Consider the following 24,871-nt stretch of genomic DNA (forward strand, 5'->3'; position numbering starts at 1 on the left):
TCAAAGATAGGCAGAGCAAGTCCTATATTTCCCTCCTGACACTTTCCATTTAGGACATATAGCGGGATGCTTATTGGTTTTGAGGAAATCTCCCTGGAGACTGTAGGCAGGAAAGTTTCTGGCACATTGAATGCCATTCTTGGAGCACTGCGATGAATTCCTGCAATTCTCTCCTGGCACTTTACATGTTGGAGATAGCGCAAGATTTTTGTGTATATAGGGCACAGCGCTCTGCAGGGTGAGAGACACTGAGAACAAGATCGACAATTCCCTCTTGGCACTTTCCTTGTAGGAGATACCGCAAGACGGTTCTGTATATTGGGCACAGCGCTCTGCAGGGTGTTAGCAGAGACTTTCCCGGGACAGTGAAACCCGACATCAGAGACACTGAGAAGAAGCCCCAACGTTCCTTCAGGCATTTTCAGTGTGGGTGCCTTCTCCACGTGGTTCCTGGTTTCACTGCAGCTCTGAAGAGAATGTTAGCAAAGAGGTAACCGGGACAGTGCAAACAGTACTCAAAGACAGGGAGAGCAAGCTCTACATTACTCTCTTGGCACTTTGGATGTGGGACATACAGCGAGATGTTTGCTGCTTTTGCATTTGGCTGTTGGGAGATTTACAGCACAAAGCTATCTAGTTGATTTGAAGCACCTCCGAGAAAGTCTAAACATAATCCCCACTTCTCCCTCCTGGCATTTTCCATGTGGGAGATATAGCAGGATGTATATTGGTTTTGAGGAACTGTCCCCGGACAGTGTGGGCAGAAAAGTTCCTGGCTCCTTGAATGCCGTTCCTGGAGACCCTGCGATCAATGTGGGATATATGTCAACACGTGTGCTGGTTTTGAGGACGGCTCTCTGGAGAGTCTTAGCAAAGAGGTCACACGGATAATCAGAGCAATTCTCAGAGACACTGAGAACAAGCTCCACAATTCCTCCTGGCACTTTCCCTGTAGGAGATACCGCAAGACGTTTCTGTATATTGGGCACAGCGCTCTGCAGGGTGTTAGCAGAGACTTTCCCAGGACAGTGAAACCCTATGTCAGAGACACTGAGAAGAAGCCCCAACGTTCCCTCCAGGCATTTTCAGTGTGGGTGCCTTCTCCACGTGGTTCTTGGTTTCACTGCAGCTCTGAAGAGAATGTTAGCAAAGAGGTAACCGGGACAGTGCAAACAGTACTCAAAGACAGGGAGAGCAAGCTCTACATTACTCTCTTGGCACTTTGGGTGTGGGACATACAGCGAGATGTTTGCTGCTTTTGCGTTTGGCTGTTGGGAGATTTACAGCACAAAGCTATCTAGCTGATTTGAAGCACCTCCGAGAAAGTCGAAGCATAATCCTCACTTTTCCCTCCTGGCATTTTCCATGTGGGAGATATAGCAGGATGTATATTGGTTTTGAGGAAGTGTCCCCGGACAGTGTGGGCAGAAAAGTTCCTGGCTCCTTGAATGCCGTTCCTGGAGACCCTGCGATCAATGTGGGATATATGTCAACACGTGTGCTGGTTTTGAGGACGGCTCTCTGGAGAGTCTTAGCAAAGAGGTCACACGGATAATCAGGGCAATTCTCAGAGACACTGAGAACAACCATACAATTCACTTTTGGCCCTTTGCTTGTTTTACGTCTAACAAGGCGTTTATGGATTTTGAGGAGAACTCCTCGAGGGTGTAGGCACAAAAGTTGGTGGCACACTGAATGCCGTTATTGGAGACACTGAGAAACAAGCCCTACAATTCCCTCCTGGCACTTTCCATGTTGGAGGTACAGCAAGAAGATTGTTGGTTGGTTTTGCGCCTAGCTCTATGGCGAGAGTAGGCAGAGACATAATTAGGTGACTTGAAGCAGATCCTATCGAGTCTAAGAACAGTCCCCATTTTTCCCTGCTGGCACTTTCCATGTGGGAGATATGTCAAGATGTGTGTTGGTTTTGAGGGCAACTCCCTGGAGAGAATGTTAGCAAAGACTTAACCAGGAGAGTAGAAAGCAGTATTCAAAGATAGGCAGAGCAAGTCCTATATTTCCCTCCTGACACTTTCCATTTAGGACATATAGCGGGATGCTTATTGGTTTTGAGGAAATCTCCCTGGAGACTGTAGGCAGGAAAGTTTCTGGCACATTGAATGCCATTCTTGGAGCACTGCGATGAATTCCTGCAATTCTGTCCTGGCACTTTACATGTTGGAGATAGCGCAAGATTTTTGTCTATAGAGGACACAGCGCTCTGCAGGGTGAGAGACACTGAGAACAAGATCGACAATTCCCTCTTGGCACTTTCCTTGTAGGAGATACCGCAAGACGTTTCTGTATATTGGGCACAGCGCTCTGCAGGGTGTTAGCAGAGACTTTCCCGGGACAGTGAAACCCGACATCAGAGACACTGAGAAGAAGCCCCAACGTTCCTTCAGGCATTTTCAGTGTGGGTGCCTTGTCCACGTGGTTCCTGGTTTCACTGCAGCTCTGAAGAGAATGTTAGCAAAGAGGTAACCGGGACAGTGCAAACAGTACTCAAAGACAGGGAGAGCAAGCTCTACATTACTCTCTTGGCACTTTCGATGTGGGACATACAGCGAGATGTTTGCTGCTTTTGCGTTTGGCTGTTGGGAGATTTACAGCACAAAGCTATCTAGTTGATTTGAAGCACCTCCGAGAAAGTCTAAACATAATCCCCACTTCTCCCTCCTGGCATTTTCCATGTGGGAGATATAGCAGGATGTATATTGGTTTTGAGGAACTGTCCCCGGACAGTGTGGGCAGAAAAGTTCCTGGCTCCTTGAATGCCGTTCCTGGAGACCCTGCGATCAATGTGGGATATATGTCAACACGTGTGCTGGTTTTGAGGACGGCTCTCTGGAGAGTCTTAGCAAAGAGGTCACACGGATAATCAGAGCAATTCTCAGAGACACTGAGACCAAGCTCCACAATTCCTCCTGGCACTTTCCCTGTAGGAGATACCGCAAGACGTTTCTGTATATTGGGCACAGCGCTCTGCAGGGTGTTAGCAGAGACTTTCCCGGGACAGTGAAACCCTATGTCAGAGACACTGAGAAGAAGCCCCAACGTTCCCTCCAGGCACTTTCAGTGTGGGTGCCTTCTCCACGTGGTTCCTGGTTTCACTGCAGCTCTGAAGAGAATGTTAGCAAAGAGGTAACCGGGACAGTGAAAACAGTACTCAAAGACAGGGAGAGCAAGCTCTACATTACTCTCTTGGCACTTTGGATGTGGGACATACAGCGAGATGTTTGCTGCTTTTGCGTTTGGCTGTTGGGAGATTTACAGCATAAAGCTATCTAGCTGATTTGAAGCACCTCCGAGAAAGTCTAAGCATAATCCTCACTTTTCCCTCCTGGCATTTTCCATGTGGGAGATATAGCAGGATGTATATTGGTTTTGAGGAACTGTCCCCAGACAGTGTAGGCAGAAAAGTTCCTGGCTCACTGAATGCCGTTCCTGGAGAGACACTGCGATCAATGAGGGAGATATGTCAAGATGTGTGTTGGTTTTGAGGACGGCTCTCTGGAGAGTCTTAGCAAAGAGGTCACACGGATAATCAGGGCAATTCTCAGAGACACTGAGAACAACCATACAATTCACTTTTGGCCCTTTGCTTGTTTTACGTCTAACAAGACGTTTATGGATTTTGAGGAGAACTCCTTGAGGGTGTAGGCACAAAAGTTGGTGGCACACTGAATGCCGTTATTGGAGACACTGAGAAACAAGCCCTACAATTCCCTCCTGGCTCTTTCCATGTTGGAGGTACAGCAAGAAGATTGTTGGTTGGTTTTGCGCCTAGCTCTATGGCGAGAGTAGGCAGAGACATAATTAGGTGACTTGAAGCAGATCCTATCGAGTCTAAGAACAGTCCCCGTTTTTCCCTGCTGGCACTTTCCATGTGGGAGATATGTCAAGATGTGTGTTGGTTTTGAGGGCAACTCCCTGGAGAGAATGTTAGCAAAGACTTAACCAGGAGAGTAGAAAGCAGTATTCAAAGATAGGCAGAGCAAGTCCTATATTTCCCTCCTGACACTTTCCATTTAGGACATATAGCGGGATGCTTATTGGTTTTGAGGAAATCTCCCTGGAGACTGTAGGCAGGAAAGTTTCTGGCACATTGAATGCCATTCTTGGAGCACTGCGATGAATTCCTGCAATTCTCTCCTGGCACTTTACATGTTGGAGATAGCGCAAGATTTTTGTGTATATAGGGCACAGCGCTCTGCAGGGTGAGAGACACTGAGAACAAGATCGACAATTCCCTCTTGGCACTTTCCTTGTAGGAGATACCGCAAGACGTTTCTGTATATTGGGCACAGCGCTCTGCAGGGTGTTAGCAGAGACTTTCCCGGGACAGTGAAACCCGACATCAGAGACACTGAGAAGAAGCCCCAACGTTCCTTCAGGCATTTTCAGTGTGGGTGCCTTCTCCACGTGGTTCCTGGTTTCACTGCAGCTCTGAAGAGAATGTTAGCAAAGAGGTAACCGGGACAGTGCAAACAGTACTCAAAGACAGGGAGAGCAAGCTCTACATTACTCTCTTGGCACTTTGGATGTGGGACATACAGCGAGATGTTTGCTGCTTTTGCGTTTGGCTGTTGGGAGATTTACAGCACAAAGCTATCTAGTTGATTTGAAGCACCTCCGAGAAAGTCTAAACATAATCCCCACTTCACCCTCCTGGCATTTTCCATGTGGGAGATATAGCAGGATGTATATTGGTTTTGAGGAACTGTCCCCGGACAGTGTGGGCAGAAAAGTTCCTGGCTCCTTGAATGCCGTTCCTGGAGACCCTGCGATCAATGTGGGATATATGTCAAGATGTGTGTTGGTTTTGAGGACGGCTCTCTGGAGAGTCTTAGCAAAGAGGTCACACGGATAATGAGAGCAATTCTCAGAGACACTGAGAACAAGCTCCACAATTCCTCCTGGCACTTTCCCTGTAGGAGATACCGCAAGACGGTTCTGTATATTGGGCACTGCGCTCTGCAGGGTGTTAACAGAGACTTTCCCGGGACAGTGAAACCCTATGTCAGAGACACTGAGAAGAAGCCCCAATGTTCCTTCCAGGCATTTTCAGTGTGGGTGCCTTCTCCACGTGGTTCCTGGTTTCACTGCAGCTCTGAAGAGAATGTTAGCAAAGAGGTAACCGGGACAGTGAAAACAGTACTCAAAGACAGGGAGAGCAAGCTCTACATTACTCTCTTGGCACTTTGGATGTGGGACATACAGCGAGATGTTTGCTGCTTTTGCGTTTGGCTGTTGGGAGATTTACAGCACAAAGATATCTAGTTGATTTGAAGCAGTTCCAAGAAAGTCTAAGCATAATCTGCACTTTTCCCTCCTGGCACTTTCCATGTGGAAGATATAGCAGGATGTATATTGGTTTTGAGGAAAACTCAATGGACAGTGTAGGGAGAAAAGTTCCTGGCTCCTTGAATGCCGTTCCTGGAGACACTGCGATCAATGAGGGAGATATGTCAAGATGTGTGTTGGTTTTGAGGACGTCTCTCTGGAGAGTCTTAGCAAAGCGGTCACACGGATAATCAGAGCAATTCTCAGAGACACTGAGAACAAGCTCCACAATTCCTCCTGGCACTTTCCCTGTAGGAGATACCGCAAGACGGTTCTGTATATTGGGCACTGCGCTCTGCAGGGTGTTAGCAGAGACTTTCCCGGGACAGTGAAACCCTATGTCAGAGACAGTGAGAAGAAGCCCCAATGTTCCTTCCAGGCATTTTCAGTGTGGGTGCCTTCTCCACGTGGTTCCTGGTTTCACTGCAGCTCTGAAGAGAATGTTAGCAAAGAGGTAACCGGGACAGTGCAAACAGTACTCAAAGACAGGGAGAGCAAGCTCTACATTACTCTCTTGGCACTTTGGATGTGGGACATACAGCGAGATGTTTGCTGCTTTTGCGTTTGGCTGTTGGGAGATTTACAGCACAAAGATATCTAGTTGATTTGAAGCAGTTCCAAGTAAGTCTAAGCATAATCCTCACTTTTCCCTCCTGGCACTTTCCATGTGGAAGATATAGCAGGATGTATATTGGTTTTGAGGAAAACTCAATGGACAGTGTAGGGAGAAAAGTTCCTGGCTCCTTGAATGCCGTTCCTGGAGACACTGCGATCAATGAGGGAGATATGTCAAGATGTGTGTTGGTTTTGAGGACGGCTCTCTGGAGAGTCTTAGCAAAGCGGTCACATGGATAATGAGAGCAATTCTCAGAGACACTGAGAACAAGCTCCACAATTCCTCCTGGCACTTTCCCTGTAGGAGATACCGCAAGACGTTTCTGTATATTGGGCACTGCGCTCTGCAGGGTGTTAGCAGAGACTTTCCCGGGACAGTGAAACCCTATGTCAGAGACAGTGAGAAGAAGCCCCAATGTTCCTTCCAGGCATTTTCAGTGTGGGTGCCTTCTCCACGTGGTTCCTGGTTTCACTGCAGCTCTGAAGAGAATGTTAGCAAAGAGGTAACCGGGACAGTGCAAACAGTACTCAAAGACAGGGAGAGCAAGCTCTACATTACTCTCTTGGCACTTTGGATGTGGGACATACAGCGAGATGTTTGCTGCTTTTGCGTTTGGCTGTTGGGAGATTTACAGCACAAAGATATCTAGTTGATTTGAAGCAGTTCCAAGAAAGTCTAAGCATAATCTGCACTTTTCCCTCCTGGCACTTTCCATGTGGAAGATATAGCAGGATGTATATTGGTTTTGAGGAAAACTCAATGGACAGTGTAGGGAGAAAAGTTCCTGGCTCCTTGAATGCCGTTCCTGGAGACACTGCGATCAATGAGGGAGATATGTCAAGATGTGTGTTGGTTTTGAGGACGGCTCTCTGGAGAGTCTTAGCAAAGCGGTCACACGGATAATGAGAGCAATTCTCAGAGACACTGAGAACAAGCTCCACAATTCCTCCTGGCACTTTCCCTGTAGGAGATACCGCAAGACGTTTCTGTATATTGGGCACTGCGCTCTGCAGGGTGTTAGCAGAGACTTTCCCGGGACAGTGAAACCCTATGTCAGAGACAGTGAGAAGAAGCCCCAATGTTCCTTCCAGGCATTTTCAGTGTGGGTGCCTTCTCCACGTGGTTCCTGGTTTCACTGCAGCTCTGAAGAGAATGTTAGCAAAGAGGTAACCGGGACAGTGAAAACAGTACTCAAAGACAGGGAGAGCAAGCTCTACATTACTCTCTTGGCACTTTCGATGTGGGACATACAGCGAGATGTTTGCTGCTTTTGCGTTTGGCTGTTGGGAGATTTACAGCACAAAGATATCTAGTTGATTTGAAGCAGTTCCAAGAAAGTCTAAGCATAATCTGCACTTTTCCCTCCTGGCACTTTCCATGTGGAAGATATAGCAGGATGTATATTGGTTTTGAGGAAAACTCAATGGACAGTGTAGGGAGAAAAGTTCCTGGCTTCTTGAATGCCGTTCCTGGAGACACTGCGATCAATGAGGGAGATATGTCAAGATGTGTGTTGGTTTTGAGGACGTCTCTCTGGAGAGTCTTAGCAAAGCGGTCACACGGATAATGAGAGCAATTCTCAGAGACACTGAGAACAAGCTCCACAATTCCTCCTGGCACTTTCCCTGTAGGAGATACCGCAAGACGGTTCTGTATATTGGGCACTGCGCTCTGCAGGGTGTTAGCAGAGACTTTCCCGGGACAGTGAAACCCTATGTCAGAGACACTGAGAAGAAGCCCCAATGTTCCTTCCAGGCATTTTCAGTGTGGGTGCCTTCTCCACGTGGTTCCTGGTTTCACTGCAGCTCTGAAGAGAATGTTAGCAAAGAGGTAATCGGGACACTGAAAACAGTACTCAAAGAAAGGGAGAGCAAGCTCTACATTACTCTCTTGGCACTTTCGATGTGGGACATACAGCGAGATGTTTGCTGCTTTTGCGTTTGGCTGTTGGGAGATTTACAGCACAAAGATATCTAGTTGATTTGAAGCAGTTCCAAGAAAGTCTAAACACAATCCTCACTTTTCCCTCCTGGCACTTTCCTTTGTGAAGATATAGCAGGATGTATATTGGTTTTGAGGAAAACTCAATGGACAGTGTAGGGAGAAAAGTTCCTGGCTCCTTGAATGCCGTTCCTGGAGACACTGCGATCAATGAGGGAGATATGTCAAGATGTGTGTTGGTTTTGAGGACGGCTCTCTGGAGAGTCTTAGCAAAGCGGTCACATGGATAATGAGAGCAATTCTCAGAGACACTGAGAACAAGCTCCACAATTCCTCCTGGCACTTTCCCTGTAGGAGATACCGCAAGACGTTTCTGTATATTGGGCACTGCGCTCTGCAGGGTGTTAGCAGAGACTTTCCCGGGACAGTGAAACCCTATGTCAGAGACAGTGAGAAGAAGCCCCAATGTTCCTTCCAGGCATTTTCAGTGTGGGTGCCTTCTCCACGTGGTTCCTGGTTTCACTGCAGCTCTGAAGAGAATGTTAGCAAAGAGGTAACCGGGACAGTGCAAACAGTACTCAAAGACAGGGAGAGCAAGCTCTACATTACTCTCTTGGCACTTTGGATGTGGGACATACAGCGAGATGTTTGCTGCTTTTGCGTTTGGCTGTTGGGAGATTTACAGCACAAAGATATCTAGTTGATTTGAAGCAGTTCCAAGAAAGTCTAAGCATAATCTGAACTTTTCCATCCTGGCACTTTCCATGTGGAAGATATAGCAGGATGTATATTGGTTTTGAGGAAAACTCAATGGACAGTGTAGGGAGAAAAGTTCCTGGCTTCTTGAATGCCGTTCCTGGAGACAGTGCGATCAATGAGGGAGATATGTCAAGATGTGTGTTGGTTTTGAGGACGGCTCTCTGGAGAGTCTTAGCAAAGAGGTCACACGGATAATCAGAGCAATTCTCAGAGACACTGAGAACAAGCTCCACAATTCCTCCTGGCACTTTCCCTGTAGGAGATACCGCAAGACGGTTCTGTATATTGGGCACTGCGCTCTGCAGGGTGTTAGCAGAGACTTTCCCGGGACAGTGAAACCCTATGTCAGAGACAGTGAGAAGAAGCCCCAATGTTCCTTCCAGGCATTTTCAGTGTGGGTGCCTTCTCCACGTGGTTCCTGGTTTCACAGCAGCTCTGAAGAGAATGTTAGCAAAGAGGTAACCGGGACACTGAAAACAGTACTCAAAGACAGGGAGAGCAAGCTCTACATTACTCTCTTGGCACTTTGGATGTGGGACATACAGCGAGATGTTTGCTGCTTTTGCGTTTGGCTGTTGGGAGATTTACAGCACAAAGATATCTAGTTGATTTGAAGCAGTTCCAAGAAAGTCTAAGCATAATCTGCACTTTTCCCTCCTGGCACTTTCCATGTGGAAGATATAGCAGGATGTATATTGGTTTTGAGGAAAACTCAATGGACAGTGTAGGGAGAAAAGTTCCTGGCTTCTTGAATGCCGTTCCTGGAGACACTGCGATCAATGAGGGAGATATGTCAAGATGTGTGTTGGTTTTGAGGACGTCTCTCTGGAGAGTCTTAGCAAAGCGGTCACACGGATAATGAGAGCAATTCTCACAGACACTGAGAACAAGCTCCACAATTCCTCCTGGCACTTTCCCTGTAGGAGATACCGCAAGACGTTTCTGTATATTGGGCACTGCGCTCTGCAGGGTGTTAGCAGAGACTTTCCCGGGACAGTGAAACCCTATGTCAGAGACAGTGAGAAGAAGCCCCAATGTTCCTTCCAGGCATTTTCAGTGTGGGTGCCTTCTCCACGTGGTTCCTGGTTTCACTGCAGCTCTGAAGAGAATGTTAGCAAAGAGATAATCGGGACACTGAAAACAGTACTCAAAGACAGGGAGAGCAAGCTCTACATTACTCTCTTGGCACTTTGGATGTGGGACATACAGCGAGATGTTTGCTGCTTTTGCGTTTGGCTGTTGGGAGATTTACAGCACAAAGATATCTAGTTGATTTGAAGCAGTTCCAAGAAAGTCTAAGCATAATCTGCACTTTTCCCTCCTGGCACTTTCCATGTGGAAGATATAGCAGGATGTATATTGGTTTTGAGGAAAACTCAATGGACAGTGTAGGGAGAAAAGTTCCTGGTTTCTTGAATGCCGTTCCTGGAGACACTGCGATCAATGAGGGAGATATGTCAAGATGTGTGTTGGTTTTGAGGACGGCTCTCTGGAGAGTCTTAGCAAAGAGGTCACACGGATAATCAGAGCAATTCTCAGAGACACTGAGAACAAGCTCCACAATTCCTCCTGGCACTTTCCCTGTAGGAGATACCGCAAGACGTTTCTGTATATTGGGCACTGCGCTCTGCAGGGTGTTAGCAGAGACTTTCCCGGGACAGTGAAACCCTATGTCAGAGACAGTGAGAAGAAGCCCCAATGTTCCTTCCAGGCATTTTCAGTGTGGGTGCCTTCTCCACGTGGTTCCTGGTTTCACAGCAGCTCTGAAGAGAATGTTAGCAAAGAGGTAACCGGGACACTGAAAACAGTACTCAAAGACAGGGAGAGCAAGCTCTACATTACTCTCTTGGCACTTTGGATGTGGGACATACAGCGAGATGTTTGCTGCTTTTGCGTTTGGCTGTTGGGAGATTTACAGCACAAAGCTATCTAGTTGATTTGAAGCAGTTCCAAGAAAGTCTAAGCATAACCTGCACTTTTCCCTCCTGGCACTTTCCATGTGGAAGATATAGCAGGATGTATATTGGTTTTGAGGAAAACTCAATGGACAGTGTAGGGAGAAAAGTTCCTGGCTCCTTGAATGCCGTTCCTGGAGACACTGCGATCAATGAGGGAGATATGTCAAGATGTGTGTTGGTTTTGAGGACGTCTCTCTGGAGAGTCTTAGCAAAGAGGTCACACGGATAATGAGAGCAATTCTCAGAGACACTGAGAACAAGCTCCACAATTCCTCCTGGCACTTTCCCTGTAGGAGATACCGCAAGACGGTTCTGTATATAAGCACAGCGCTCTGCAGGGTGTTAGCAGAGACTTTCCCGGGACAGTGAAACCCTATGTCAGAGACACTGAGAAGAAGCCCCAATGTTCCTTCCAGGCATTTTCAGTGTGGGTGCCTTCTCCACGTGGTTCCTGGTTTCACTGCAGCTCTGAAGAGAATGTTAGCAAAGAGGTAATCGGGACAGTGAAAACAGTACTCAAAGACAGGGAGAGCAAGCTCTACATTACTCTCTTGGCACTTTGGATGTGGGACATACAGCGAGATGTTTGCTGCTTTTGCGTTTGGCTGTTGGGGGATTTACAGCACAAAGATATCTAGTTGATTTGAAGCAGTTCCAAGAAAGTCTAAACACAATCCTCACTTTTCCCTCCTGGCACTTTCCTTTGTGAAGATATAGCAGGATGTATATTGGTTTTGAGGAAAACTCAATGGACAGTGTAGGGAGAAAAGTTCCTGGCTTCTTGAATGCCGTTCCTGGAGACAGTGCGATCAATGAGGGAGATATGTCAAGATGTGTGTTGGTTTTGAGGACGGCTCTCTGGAGAGTCTTAGCAAAGAGGTCACACGGATAATCAGAGCAATTCTCAGAGACACTGAGAACAAGCTCCACAATTCCTCCTGGCACTTTCCCTGTAGGAGATACCGCAAGACGGTTCTGTATATTGGGCACTGCGCTCTGCAGGGTGTTAGCAGAGACTTTCCCGGGACAGTGAAACCCTATGTCAGAGACAGTGAGAAGAAGCCCCAATGTTCCTTCCAGGCATTTTCAGTGTGGGTGCCTTCTCCACGTGGTTCCTGGTTTCACTGCAGCTCTGAAGAGAATGTTAGCAAAGAGGTAACCGGGACACTGAAAACAGTACTCAAAGACAGGGAGAGCAAGCTCTACATTACTCTCTTGGCACTTTGGATGTGGGACATACAGCGAGATGTTTGCTGCTTTTGCGTTTGGCTGTTGGGAGATTTACAGCACAAAGATATCTAGTTGATTTGAAGCAGTTCCAAGAAAGTCTAAGCATAATCTGCACTTTTCCCTCCTGGCACTTTCCATGTGGAAGATATAGCAGGATGTATATTGGTTTTGAGGAAAACTCAATGGACAGTGTAGGGAGAAAAGTTCCTGGCTTCTTGAATGCCGTTCCTGGAGACACTGCGATCAATGAGGGAGATATGTCAAGATGTGTGTTGGTTTTGAGGACGTCTCTCTGGAGAGTCTTAGCAAAGCGGTCACACGGATAATGAGAGCAATTCTCAGAGACACTGAGAACAAGCTCCACAATTCCTCCTGGCACTTTCCCTGTAGGAGATACCGCAAGACGTTTCTGTATATTGGGCACTGCGCTCTGCAGGGTGTTAGCAGAGACTTTCCCGGGACAGTGAAACCCTATGTCAGAGACAGTGAGAAGAAGCCCCAATGTTCCTTCCAGGCATTTTCAGTGTGGGTGCCTTCTCCACGTGGTTCCTGGTTTCACTGCAGCTCTGAAGAGAATGTTAGCAAAGAGGTAATCGGGACACTGAAAACAGTACTCAAAGACAGGGAGAGCAAGCTCTACATTACTCTCTTGGCACTTTGGATGTGGGACATACAGCGAGATGTTTGCTGCTTTTGCGTTTGGCTGTTGGGAGATTTACAGCACAAAGATATCTAGTTGATTTGAAGCAGTTCCAAGAAAGTCTAAGCATAATCTGCACTTTTCCCTCCTGGCACTTTCCATGTGGAAGATATAGCAGGATGTATATTGGTTTTGAGGAAAACTCAATGGACAGTGTAGGGAGAAAAGTTCCTGGTTTCTTGAATGCCGTTCCTGGAGACAGTGCGATCAATGAGGGAGATATGTCAAGATGTGTGTTGGTTTTGAGGACGGCTCTCTGGAGAGTCTTAGCAAAGAGGTCACACGGATAATCAGAGCAATTCTCAGAGACACTGAGAACAAGCTCCACAATTCCTCCTGGCACTTTCCCTGTAGGAGATACCGCAAGACGTTTCTGTATATTGGGCACTGCGCTCTGCAGGGTGTTAGCAGAGACTTTCCCGGGACAGTGAAACCCTATGTCAGAGACAGTGAGAAGAAGCCCCAATGTTCCTTCCAGGCATTTTCAGTGTGGGTGCCTTCTCCACGTGGTTCCTGGTTTCACAGCAGCTCTGAAGAGAATGTTAGCAAAGAGGTAACCGGGACACTGAAAACAGTACTCAAAGACAGGGAGAGCAAGCTCTACATTACTCTCTTGGCACTTTGGATGTGGGACATACAGCGAGATGTTTGCTGCTTTTGCGTTTGGCTGTTGGGAGATTTACAGCACAAAGCTATCTAGTTGATTTGAAGCAGTTCCAAGAAAGTCTAAGCATAACCTGCACTTTTCCCTCCTGGCACTTTCCATGTGGAAGATATAGCAGGATGTATATTGGTTTTGAGGAAAACTCAATGGACAGTGTAGGGAGAAAAGTTCCTGGCTCCTTGAATGCCGTTCCTGGAGACACTGCGATCAATGAGGGAGATATGTCAAGATGTGTGTTGGTTTTGAGGACGTCTCTCTGGAGAGTCTTAGCAAAGAGGTCACACGGATAATGAGAGCAATTCTCAGAGACACTGAGAACAAGCTCCACAATTCCTCCTGGCACTTTCCCTGTAGGAGATACCGCAAGACGGTTCTGTATATAAGCACAGCGCTCTGCAGGGTGTTAGCAGAGACTTTCCCGGGACAGTGAAACCCTATGTCAGAGACACTGAGAAGAAGCCCCAATGTTCCTTCCAGGCACTTTCAGTGTGGGTGCCTTCTCCACGTGGTTCCTGGTTTCACTGCAGCTCTGAAGAGAATGTTAGCAAAGAGGTAATCGGGACAGTGAAAACAGTACTCAAAGACAGGGAGAGCAAGCTCTACATTACTCTCTTGGCACTTTGGATGTGGGACATACAGCGAGATGTTTGCTGCTTTTGCGTTTGGCTGTTGGGAGATTTACAGCACAAAGATATCTAGTTGATTTGAAGCAGTTCCAAGAAAGTCTAAACACAATCCTCACTTTTCCCTCCTGGCACTTTCCTTTGTGAAGATATAGCAGGATGTATATTGGTTTTGAGGAAAACTCAATGGACAGTGTAGGGAGAAAAGTTCCTGGCTCCTTGAATGCCGTTCCTGGAGACACTGCGATCAATGAGGGAGATATGTCAAGATGTGTGTTGGTTTTGAGGACGTCTCTCTGGAGAGTCTTAGCAAAGCGGTCACACGGATAATCAGAGCAATTCTCAGAGACACTGAGAACAAGCTCCACAATTCCTCCTGGCACTTTCCCTGTAGGAGATACCGCAAGACGTTTCTGTATATTGGGCACTGCGCTCTGCAGGGTGTTAGCAGAGACTTTCCCGGGACAGTGAAACCCTATGTCAGAGACAGTGAGAAGAAGCCCCAATGTTCCTTCCAGGCATTTTCAGTTTGGGTGCCTTCTCCACGTGGTTCCTGGTTTCACTGCAGCTCTGAAGAGAATGTTAGCAAAGAGGTAACCGGGACAGTGCAAACAGTACTCAAAGACAGGGAGAGCAAGCTCTACATTACTCTCTTGGCACTTTGGATGTGGGACATACAGCGAGATGTTTGCTGCTTTTGCGTTTGGCTGTTGGGAGATTTACAGCACAAAGATATCTAGTTGATTTGAAGCAGTTCCAAGAAAGTCTAAGCATAATCTGCACTTTTCCCTCCTGGCACTTTCCTTTGTGAAGATATAGCAGGATGTATATTGGTTTTGAGGAAAACTCAATGGACAGTGTAGGGAGAAAAGTTCCTGGCTCCTTGAATGCCGTTCCTGGAGACACTGCGATCAATGAGGGAGATATGTCAAGATGTGTGTTGGTTTTGAGGACGTCTCTCTGGAGAGTCTTAGCAAAGAGGTCACACGGATAATGAGAGCAATTCTCAGAGACACTGAGAACAAGCTCCACAATTCCTCCTGGCACTTTCCCTGTAGGAGATACCGCAAGACGGTTCTGTATATAGGCACAGCGCTCTGCAGGGTGTTAGCAGAGACTTTCCCGGGACAGTGAAACCCTATGTCAGAGACAGTGAGAAGAAGCCCCAATGTTCCTTCCAGGCATTTTCAGTGTGGGTGCCTTCTCCACGTGGTTCCTGGTTTCACTGCAGCTCTGAAGAGAATGTTAGCAAAGAGGTAACCGGGACACTGAAAACAGTACTCAAAGACAGGGAGAGCAAGCTCTACATTACTCTCTTGGCACTTTGGATGTGGGACATACAGCGAGATGTTTGCTGCTTTTGCGTTTGGCTGTTGGGAGATTTACAGCACAAAGATATCTAGTTGATTTGAAGCAGTTCCAAGAAAGTCTAAGCATAATCTGCACTTTTCCCTCCTGGCACTTTCCATGTGTAAGATATAGCAGGATGTATATTGGTTTTGAGGAAAACTCAATGGACAGTGTAGGGAGAAAAGTTCCTGGCTCCTTGAATGCCGTTCCTGGAGACACTGCGATCAATGAGGGAGATATGTCAAGATGTGTGTTGGTTTTGAGGACGTCTCTCTGGAGAGTCTTAGCAAAGAGGTCACACGGATAATGAGAGCAATTCTCAGAGACACTGAGAACAAGCTCCACAATTCCTCCTGGCACTTTCCCTGTAGGAGATACCGCAAGACGGTTCTGTATATAGGCACAGCGCTCTGCAGGGTGTTAGCAGAGACTTTCCCGGGACAGTGAAACCCTATGTCAGAGACAGTGAGAAGAAGCCCCAATGTTCCTTCCAGGCATTTTCAGTGTGGGTGCCTTCTCCACGTGGTTCCTGGTTTCACTGCAGCTCTGAAGAGAATGTTAGCGAAGAGGTAATCGGGACACTGAAAACAGTACTCAAAGACAGGGAGAGCAAGCTCTACATTACTCTCTTGGCACTTTGGATGTGGGACATACAGCGAGATGTTTGCTGCTTTTGCGTTTGGCTGTTGGGAGATTTACAGCACAAAGATATCTAGTTGATTTGAAGCAGTTCCAAGAAAGTCTAAACACAATCCTCACTTTTCCCTCCTGGCACTTTCCTTTGTGAAGATATAGCAGGATGTATATTGGTTTTGAGGAAAACTCAATGGACAGTGTAGGGAGAAAAGTTCCTGGCTCCTTGAATGCCGTTCCTGGAGACACTGCGATCAATGAGGGAGATATGTCAAGATGTGTGTTGGTTTTGAGGACGTCTCTCTGGAGAGTCTTAGCAAAGAGGTCACACGGATAATGAGAGCAATTCTCAGAGACACTGAGAACAAGCTCCACAATTCCTCCTGGCACTTTCCCTGTAGGAGATACCGCAAGACGGTTCTGTATATAGGCACAGCGCTCTGCAGGGTGTTAGCAGAGACTTTCCCGGGACAGTGAAACCCTATGTCAGAGACACTGAGAAGAAGCCCCAATGTTCCTTCCAGGCATTTTCAGTGTGGGTGCCTTCTCCACGTGGTTCCTGGTTTCACTGCAGCTCTGAAGAGAATGTTAGCGAAGAGGTAATCGGGACACTGAAAACAGTACTCAAAGACAGGGAGAGCAAGCTCTACATTACTCTCTTGGCACTTTGGATGTGGGACATACAGCGAGATGTTTGCTGCTTTTGCGTTTGGCTGTTGGGAGATTTACAGCACAAAGATATCTAGTTGATTTGAAGCAGTTCCAAGAAAGTCTAAACACAATCCTCACTTTTCCCTCCTGGCACTTTCCTTTGTGAAGATATAGCAGGATGTATATTGGTTTTGAGGAAAACTCAATGGACAGTGTAGGGAGAAAAGTTCCTCGCTCCTTGAATGCCGTTCCTGGAGACACTGCGATCAATGAGGGAGATATGTCAAGATGTGTGTTGGTTTTGAGGACGTCTCTCTGGAGAGTCTTAGCAAAGAGGTCACACGGATAATGAGAGCAATTCTCAGAGACACTGAGAACAAGCTCCACAATTCCTCCTGGCACTTTCCCTGTAGGAGATACCGCAAGACGGTTCTGTATATAGGCACAGCGCTCTGCAGGGTGTTAGCAGAGACTTTCCCGGGACAGTGAAACCCTATGTCAGAGACACTGAGAAGAAGCCCCAATGTTCCTTCCAGGCATTTTCAGTGTGGGTGCCTTCTCCACGTGGTTCCTGGTTTCACTGCAGCTCTGAAGAGAATGTTAGCAAAGAGGTAACCGGGACAGTGAAAACAGTACTCAAAGACAGGGAGAGCAAGCTCTACATTACTCTCTTGGCACTTTGGATGTGGGACATACAGCGAGATGTTTGCTGCTTTTGCGTTTGGCTGTTGGGAGATTTACAGCACAAAGATATCTAGTTGATTTGAAGCAGTTCCAAGAAAGTCTAAGCATAATCTGCACTTTTCCCTCCTGGCACTTTCCATGTGGAAGATATAGCAGGATGTATATTGGTTTTGAGGAAAACTCAATGGACAGTGTAGGGAGAAAAGTTCCTGGCTCCTTGAATGCCGTTCCTGGAGACACTGCGATCAATGAGGGAGATATGTCAAGATGTGTGTTGGTTTTGAGGACGTCTCTCTGGAGAGTCTTAGCAAAGAGGTCACACGGATAATGAGAGCAATTCTCAGAGACACTGAGAACAAGCTCCACAATTCCTCCTGGCACTTTCCCTGTAGGAGATACCGCAAGACGGTTCTGTATATAGGCACAGCGCTCTGCAGGGTGTTAGCAGAGACTTTCCCGGGACAGTGAAACCCTATGTCAGAGACACTGAGAAGAAGCCCCAATGTTCCTTCCAGGCATTTTCAGTGTGGGTGCCTTCTCCACGTGGTTCCTGGTTTCACTGCAGCTCTGAAGAGAATGTTAGCGAAGAGGTAATCGGGACACTGAAAACAGTACTCAAAGACAGGGAGAGCAAGCTCTACATTACTCTCTTGGCACTTTGGATGTGGGACATACAGCGAGATGTTTGCTGCTTTTGCGTTTGGCTGTTGGGAGATTTACAGCACAAAGATATCTAGTTGATTTGAAGCAGTTCCAAGAAAGTCTAAACACAATCCTCACTTTTCCCTCCTGGCACTTTCCTTTGTGAAGATATAGCAGGATGTATATTGGTTTTGAGGAAAACTCAATGGACAGTGTAGGGAGAAAAGTTCCTCGCTCCTTGAATGCCGTTCCTGGAGACACTGCGATCAATGAGGGAGATATGTCAAGATGTGTGTTGGTTTTGAGGACGTCTCTCTGGAGAGTCTTAGCAAAGAGGTCACACGGATAATGAGAGCAATTCTCAGAGACACTGAGAACAAGCTCCACAATTCCTCCTGGCACTTTCCCTGTAGGAGATACCGCAAGACGGTTCTGTATATAGGCACAGCGCTCTGCAGGGTGTTAGCAGAGACTTTCCCGGGACAGTGAAACCCTATGTCAGAGACACTGAGAAGAAGCCCCAATGTTCCTTCCAGGCATTTTCAGTGTGGGTGCCTTCTCCACGTGGTTCCTGGTTTCACTGCAGCTCTGAAGAGAATGTTAGCAAAGAGGTAACCGGGACAGTGAAAACAGTACTCAAAGACAGGGAGAGCAAGCTCTACATTACTCTCTTGGCACTTTGGATGTGGGACATACAGCGAGATGTTTGCTGCTTTTGCGTTTGGCTGTTGGGAGATTTACAGCACAAAGATATCTAGTTGATTTGAAGCAGTTCCAAGAAAGTCTAAACACAATCCTCACTTTTCCCTCCTGGCACTTTCCTTTGTGAAGATATAGCAGGATGTATATTGGTTTTGAGGAAAACTCAATGGACAGTGTAGGGAGAAAAGTTCCTGGCTCCTTGAATGCCGTTCCTGGAGACACTGCGATCAATGAGGGAGATATGTCAAGATGTGTGTTGGTTTTGAGGACGGCTCTCTGGAGAGTCTTAGCAAAGAGGTCACACGGATAATGAGAGCAATTCTCAGAGACACTGAGAACAAGCTCCACAATTCCTCCTGGCACTTTCCCTGTAGGAGATACCGCAAGACGGTTCTGTATATAGGCACAGCGCTCTGCAGGGTGTTAGCAGAGACTTTCCCGGGACAGTGAAACCCTATGTCAGAGACAGTGAGAAGAAGCCCCAATGTTCCTTCCAGGCATTTTCAGTGTGGGTGCCTTCTCCACGTGGTTCCTGGTTTCACTGCAGCTCTGAAGAGAATGTTAGCAAAGAGGTAACCGGGACACTGAAAACAGTACTCAAAGACAGGGAGAGCAAGCTCTACATTACTCTCTTGGCACTTTGGATGTGGGACATACAGCGAGATGTTTGCTGCTTTTGCGTTTGGCTGTTGGGAGATTTACAGCACAAAGATATCTAGTTGATTTGAAGCAGTTCCAAGAAAGTCTAAGCATAATCTGCACTTTTCCCTCCTGGCACTTTCCATGTGTAAGATATAGCAGGATGTATATTGGTTTTGAGGAAAACTCAATGGACAGTGTAGGGAGAAAAGTTCCTGGCTCCTTGAATGCCGTTCCTGGAGACACTGCGATCAATGAGGGAGATATGTCAAGATGTGTGTTGGTTTTGAGGACGTCTCTCTGGAGAGTCTTAGCAAAGAGGTCACACGGATAATGAGAGCAATTCTCAGAGACACTGAGAACAAGCTCCACAATTCCTCCTGGCACTTTCCCTGTAGGAGATACCGCAAGACGGTTCTGTATATAGGCACAGCGCTCTGCAGGGTGTTAGCAGAGACTTTCCCGGGACAGTGAAACCCTATGTCAGAGACAGTGAGAAGAAGCCCCAATGTTCCTTCCAGGCATTTTCAGTGTGGGTGCCTTCTCCACGTGGTTCCTGGTTTCACTGCAGCTCTGAAGAGAATGTTAGCGAAGAGGTAATCGGGACACTGAAAACAGTACTCAAAGACAGGGAGAGCAAGCTCTACATTACTCTCTTGGCACTTTGGATGTGGGACATACAGCGAGATGTTTGCTGCTTTTGCGTTTGGCTGTTGGGAGATTTACAGCACAAAGATATCTAGTTGATTTGAAGCAGTTCCAAGAAAGTCTAAACACAATCCTCACTTTTCCCTCCTGGCACTTTCCTTTGTGAAGATATAGCAGGATGTATATTGGTTTTGAGGAAAACTCAATGGACAGTGTAGGGAGAAAAGTTCCTGGCTCCTTGAATGCCGTTCCTGGAGACACTGCGATCAATGAGGGAGATATGTCAAGATGTGTGTTGGTTTTGAGGACGTCTCTCTGGAGAGTCTTAGCAAAGAGGTCACACGGATAATGAGAGCAATTCTCAGAGACACTGAGAACAAGCTCCACAATTCCTCCTGGCACTTTCCCTGTAGGAGATACCGCAAGACGGTTCTGTATATAGGCACAGCGCTCTGCAGGGTGTTAGCAGAGACTTTCCCGGGACAGTGAAACCCTATGTCAGAGACACTGAGAAGAAGCCCCAATGTTCCTTCCAGGCATTTTCAGTGTGGGTGCCTTCTCCACGTGGTTCCTGGTTTCACTGCAGCTCTGAAGAGAATGTTAGCAAAGAGGTAACCGGGACAGTGAAAACAGTACTCAAAGACAGGGAGAGCAAGCTCTACATTACTCTCTTGGCACTTTGGATGTGGGACATACAGCGAGATGTTTGCTGCTTTTGCGTTTGGCTGTTGGGAGATTTACAGCACAAAGATATCTAGTTGATTTGAAGCAGTTCCAAGAAAGTCTAAGCATAATCTGCACTTTTCCCTCCTGGCACTTTCCATGTGGAAGATATAGCAGGATGTATATTGGTTTTGAGGAAAACTCAATGGACAGTGTAGGGAGAAAAGTTCCTGGCTCCTTGAATGCCGTTCCTGGAGACACTGCGATCAATGAGGGAGATATGTCAAGATGTGCGTTGGTTTTGAGGACGTCTCTCTGGAGAGTCTTAGCAAAGAGGTCACACGGATAATGAGAGCAATTCTCAGAGACACTGAGAACAAGCTCCACAATTCCTCCTGGCACTTTCCCTGTAGGAGATACCGCAAGACGGTTCTGTATATAGGCACAGCGCTCTGCAGGGTGTTAGCAGAGACTTTCCCGGGACAGTGAAACCCTATGTCAGAGACAGTGAGAAGAAGCCCCAATGTTCCTTCCAGGCATTTTCAGTGTGGGTGCCTTCTCCACGTGGTTCCTGGTTTCACTGCAGCTCTGAAGAGAATGTTAGCAAAGAGGTAACCGGGACACTGAAAACAGTACTCAAAGACAGGGAGAGCAAGCTCTACATTACTCTCTTGGCACTTTGGATGTGGGACATACAGCGAGATGTTTGCTGCTTTTGCGTTTGGCTGTTGGGAGATTTACAGCACAAAGATATCTAGTTGATTTGAAGCAGTTCCAAGAAAGTCTAAGCATAATCTGCACTTTTCCCTCCTGGCACTTTCCATGTGGAAGATATAGCAGGATGTATATTGGTTTTGAGGAAAACTCAATGGACAGTGTAGGGAGAAAAGTTCCTCGCTCCTTGAATGCCGTTCCTGGAGACACTGCGATCAATGAGGGAGATATGTCAAGATGTGTGTTGGTTTTGAGGACGGCTCTCTGGAGAGTCTTAGCAAAGAGGTCACACGGATAATGAGAGCAATTCTCAGAGACACTGAGAACAAGCTCCACAATTCCTCCTGGCACTTTCCCTGTAGGAGATACCGCAAGACGTTTCTGTATATTGGGCACTGCGCTCTGCAGGGTGTTAGCAGAGACTTTCCCAGGACAGTGAAACCCTATGTCAGAGACAGTGAGAAGAAGCCCCAATGTTCCTTCCAGGCATTTTCAGTGTGGGTGCCTTCTCCACGTGGTTCCTGGTTTCACTGCAGCTCTGAAGAGAATGTTAGCAAAGAGGTAACCGGGACACTGAAAACAGTACTCAAAGACAGGGAGAGCAAGCTCTACATTACTCTCTTGGCACTTTGGATGTGGGACATACAGCGAGATGTTTGCTGCTTTTGCGTTTGGCTGTTGGGAGATTTACAGCACAAAGATATCTAGTTGATTTGAAGCAGTTCCAAGAAAGTCTAAACACAATCCTCACTTTTCCCTCCTGGCACTTTCCTTTGTGAAGATATAGCAGGATGTATATTGGTTTTGAGGAAAACTCAATGGACAGTGTAGGGAGAAAAGTTCCTGGCTCCTTGAATGCCGTTCCTGGAGACACTGCGATCAATGAGGGAGATATGTCAAGATGTGTGTTGGTTTTGAGGACGTCTCTCTGGAGAGTCTTAGCAAAGAGGTCACACGGATAATGAGAGCAATTCTCAGAGACACTGAGAACAAGCTCCACAATTCCTCCTGGCACTTTCCCTGTAGGAGATACCGCAAGACGGTTCTGTATATTGGGCACTGCGCTCTGCAGGGTGTTAGCAGAGACTTTCCCGGGACAGTGAAACCCTATGTCAGAGACAGTGAGAAGAAGCCCCAATGTTCCTTCCAGGCATTTTCAGTGTGGGTGCCTTCTCCACGTGGTTCCTGGTTTCACTGCAGCTCTGAAGAGAATGTTAGCAAAGAGGTAACCGGGACACTGAAAACAGTACTCAAAGACAGGGAGAGCAAGCTCTACATTACTCTCTTGGCACTTTGGATGTGGGACATACAGCGAGATGTTTGCTGCTTTTGCGTTTGGCTGTTGGGAGATTTACAGCACAAAGATATCTAGTTGATTTGAAGCAGTTCCAAGAAAGTCTAAGCATAATCTGCACTTTTCCCTCCTGGCATTTTCCATGTGGAAGATATAGCAGGATGTATATTGGTTTTGAGGAAAACTCAATGGACAGTGTAGGGAGAAAAGTTCCTGGCTCCTTGAATGCCGTTCCTGGAGACACTGCGATCAATGAGGGAGATATGTCAAGATGTGTGTTGGTTTTGAGGACGTCTCTCTGGAGAGTCTTAGCAAAGAGGTCACACGGATAATGAGAGCAATTCTCAGAGACACTGAGAACAAGCTCCACAATTCCTCCTGGCACTTTCCCTGTAGGAGATACCGCAAGACGTTTCTGTATATTGGGCACTGCGCTCTGCAGGGTGTTAGCAGAGACTTTCCCAGGACAGTGAAACCCTATGTCAGAGACACTGAGAAGAAGCCCCAATGTTCCTTCCAGGCATTTTCAGTGTGGGTGCCTTCTCCACGTGGTTCCTGGTTTCACTGCAGCTCTGAAGAGAATGTTAGCAAAGAGGTAACCGGGACAGTGAAAACAGTACTCAAAGACAGGGAGAGCAAGCTCTACATTACTCTCTTGGCACTTCGGATGTGGGACATACAGCGAGATGTTTGCTGCTTTTGCGTTTGGCTGTTGGGAGATTTACAGCACAAAGATATCTAGTTGATTTGAAGCAGTTCCGAGAAAGTCTAAGCATAATCTGCACTTTTCCCTCCTGGCACTTTCCATGTGGAAGATATAGCAGGATGTATATTGGTTTTGAGGAAAACTCAATGGACAGTGTAGGGAGAAAAGTTCCTGGCTCCTTGAATGCCGTTCCTGGAGACACTGCGATCAATGAGGGAGATATGTCAAGATGTGTGTTGGTTTTGAGGACGTCTCTCTGGAGAGTCTTAGCAAAGAGGTCACACGGATAATGAGAGCAATTCTCAGAGACACTGAGAACAAGCTCCACAATTCCTCCTGGCACTTTCCCTGTAGGAGATACCGCAAGACGTTTCTGTATATTGGGCACTGCGCTCTGCAGGGTGTTAGCAGAGACTTTCCCAGGACAGTGAAACCCTATGTCAGAGACACTGAGAAGAAGCCCCAATGTTCCTTCCAGGCATTTTCAGTGTGGGTGCCTTCTCCACGTGGTTCCTGGTTTCACTGCAGCTCTGAAGAGAATGTTAGCAAAGAGGTAACCGGGACAGTGAAAACAGTACTCAAAGACAGGGAGAGCAAGCTCTACATTACTCTCTTGGCACTTCGGATGTGGGACATACAGCGAGATGTTTGCTGCTTTTGCGTTTGGCTGTTGGGAGATTTACAGCACAAAGATATCTAGTTGATTTGAAGCAGTTCCGAGAAAGTCTAAGCATAATCTGCACTTTTCCCTCCTGGCACTTTCCATGTGGAAGATATAGCAGGATGTATATTGGTTTTGAGGAAAACTCAATGGACAGTGTAGGGAGAAAAGTTCCTGGCTCCTTGAATGCCGTTCCTGGAGACACTGTGATCAATGAGGGAGATATGTCAAGATGTGTGTTGGTTTTGAGGACGTCTCTCTGGAGAGTCTTAGCAAAGAGGTCACACGGATAATGAGAGCAATTCTCAGAGACACTGAGAACAAGCTCCACAATTCCTCCTGGCACTTTCCCTGTAGGAGATACCGCAAGACGGTTCTGTATATAAGCACAGCGCTCTGCAGGGTGTTAGCAGAGACTTTCCCGGGACAGTGAAACCCTATGTCAGAGACAGTGAGAAGAAGCCCCAATGTTCCTTCTAGGCATTTTCAGTGTGGGTGCCTTCTCCACGTGGTTCCTGGTTTCACTGCAGCTCTGAAGAGAATGTTAGCAAAGAGGTAATCGGGACAGTGAAAACAGTACTCAAAGACAGGGAGAGCAAGCTCTACATTACTCTCTTGGCACTTTCGATGTGGGACATACAGCGAGATGTTTGCTGCTTTTGCGTTTGGCTGTTGGGAGATTTACAGCACAAAGATATCTAGTTGATTTGAAGCAGTTCCAAGAAAGTCTAAACACAATCCTCCCTTTTCCCTCCTGGCACTTTCCTTTGTGAAGATATAGCAGGATGTATATTGGTTTTGAGGAAAACTCAATGGACAGTGTAGGGAGAAAAGTTCCTGGCTCCTTGAATGCCGTTCCTGGAGACACTGCGATCAATGAGGGAGATATGTCAAGATGTGTGTTGGTTTTGAGGACGTCTCTCTGGAGAGTCTTAGCAAAGCGGTCACACGGATAATCAGAGCAATTCTCAGAGACACTGAGAACAAGCTCCACAATTCCTCCTGGCACTTTCCCTGTAGGAGATACCGCAAGACGTTTCTGTATAT

The sequence above is a fragment of the Larus michahellis genome, chromosome 7 (assembly GCF_964199755.1).
Source record: "Larus michahellis chromosome 7, bLarMic1.1, whole genome shotgun sequence".
Classification (NCBI taxonomy): Eukaryota; Metazoa; Chordata; class Aves; order Charadriiformes; family Laridae; genus Larus; species Larus michahellis.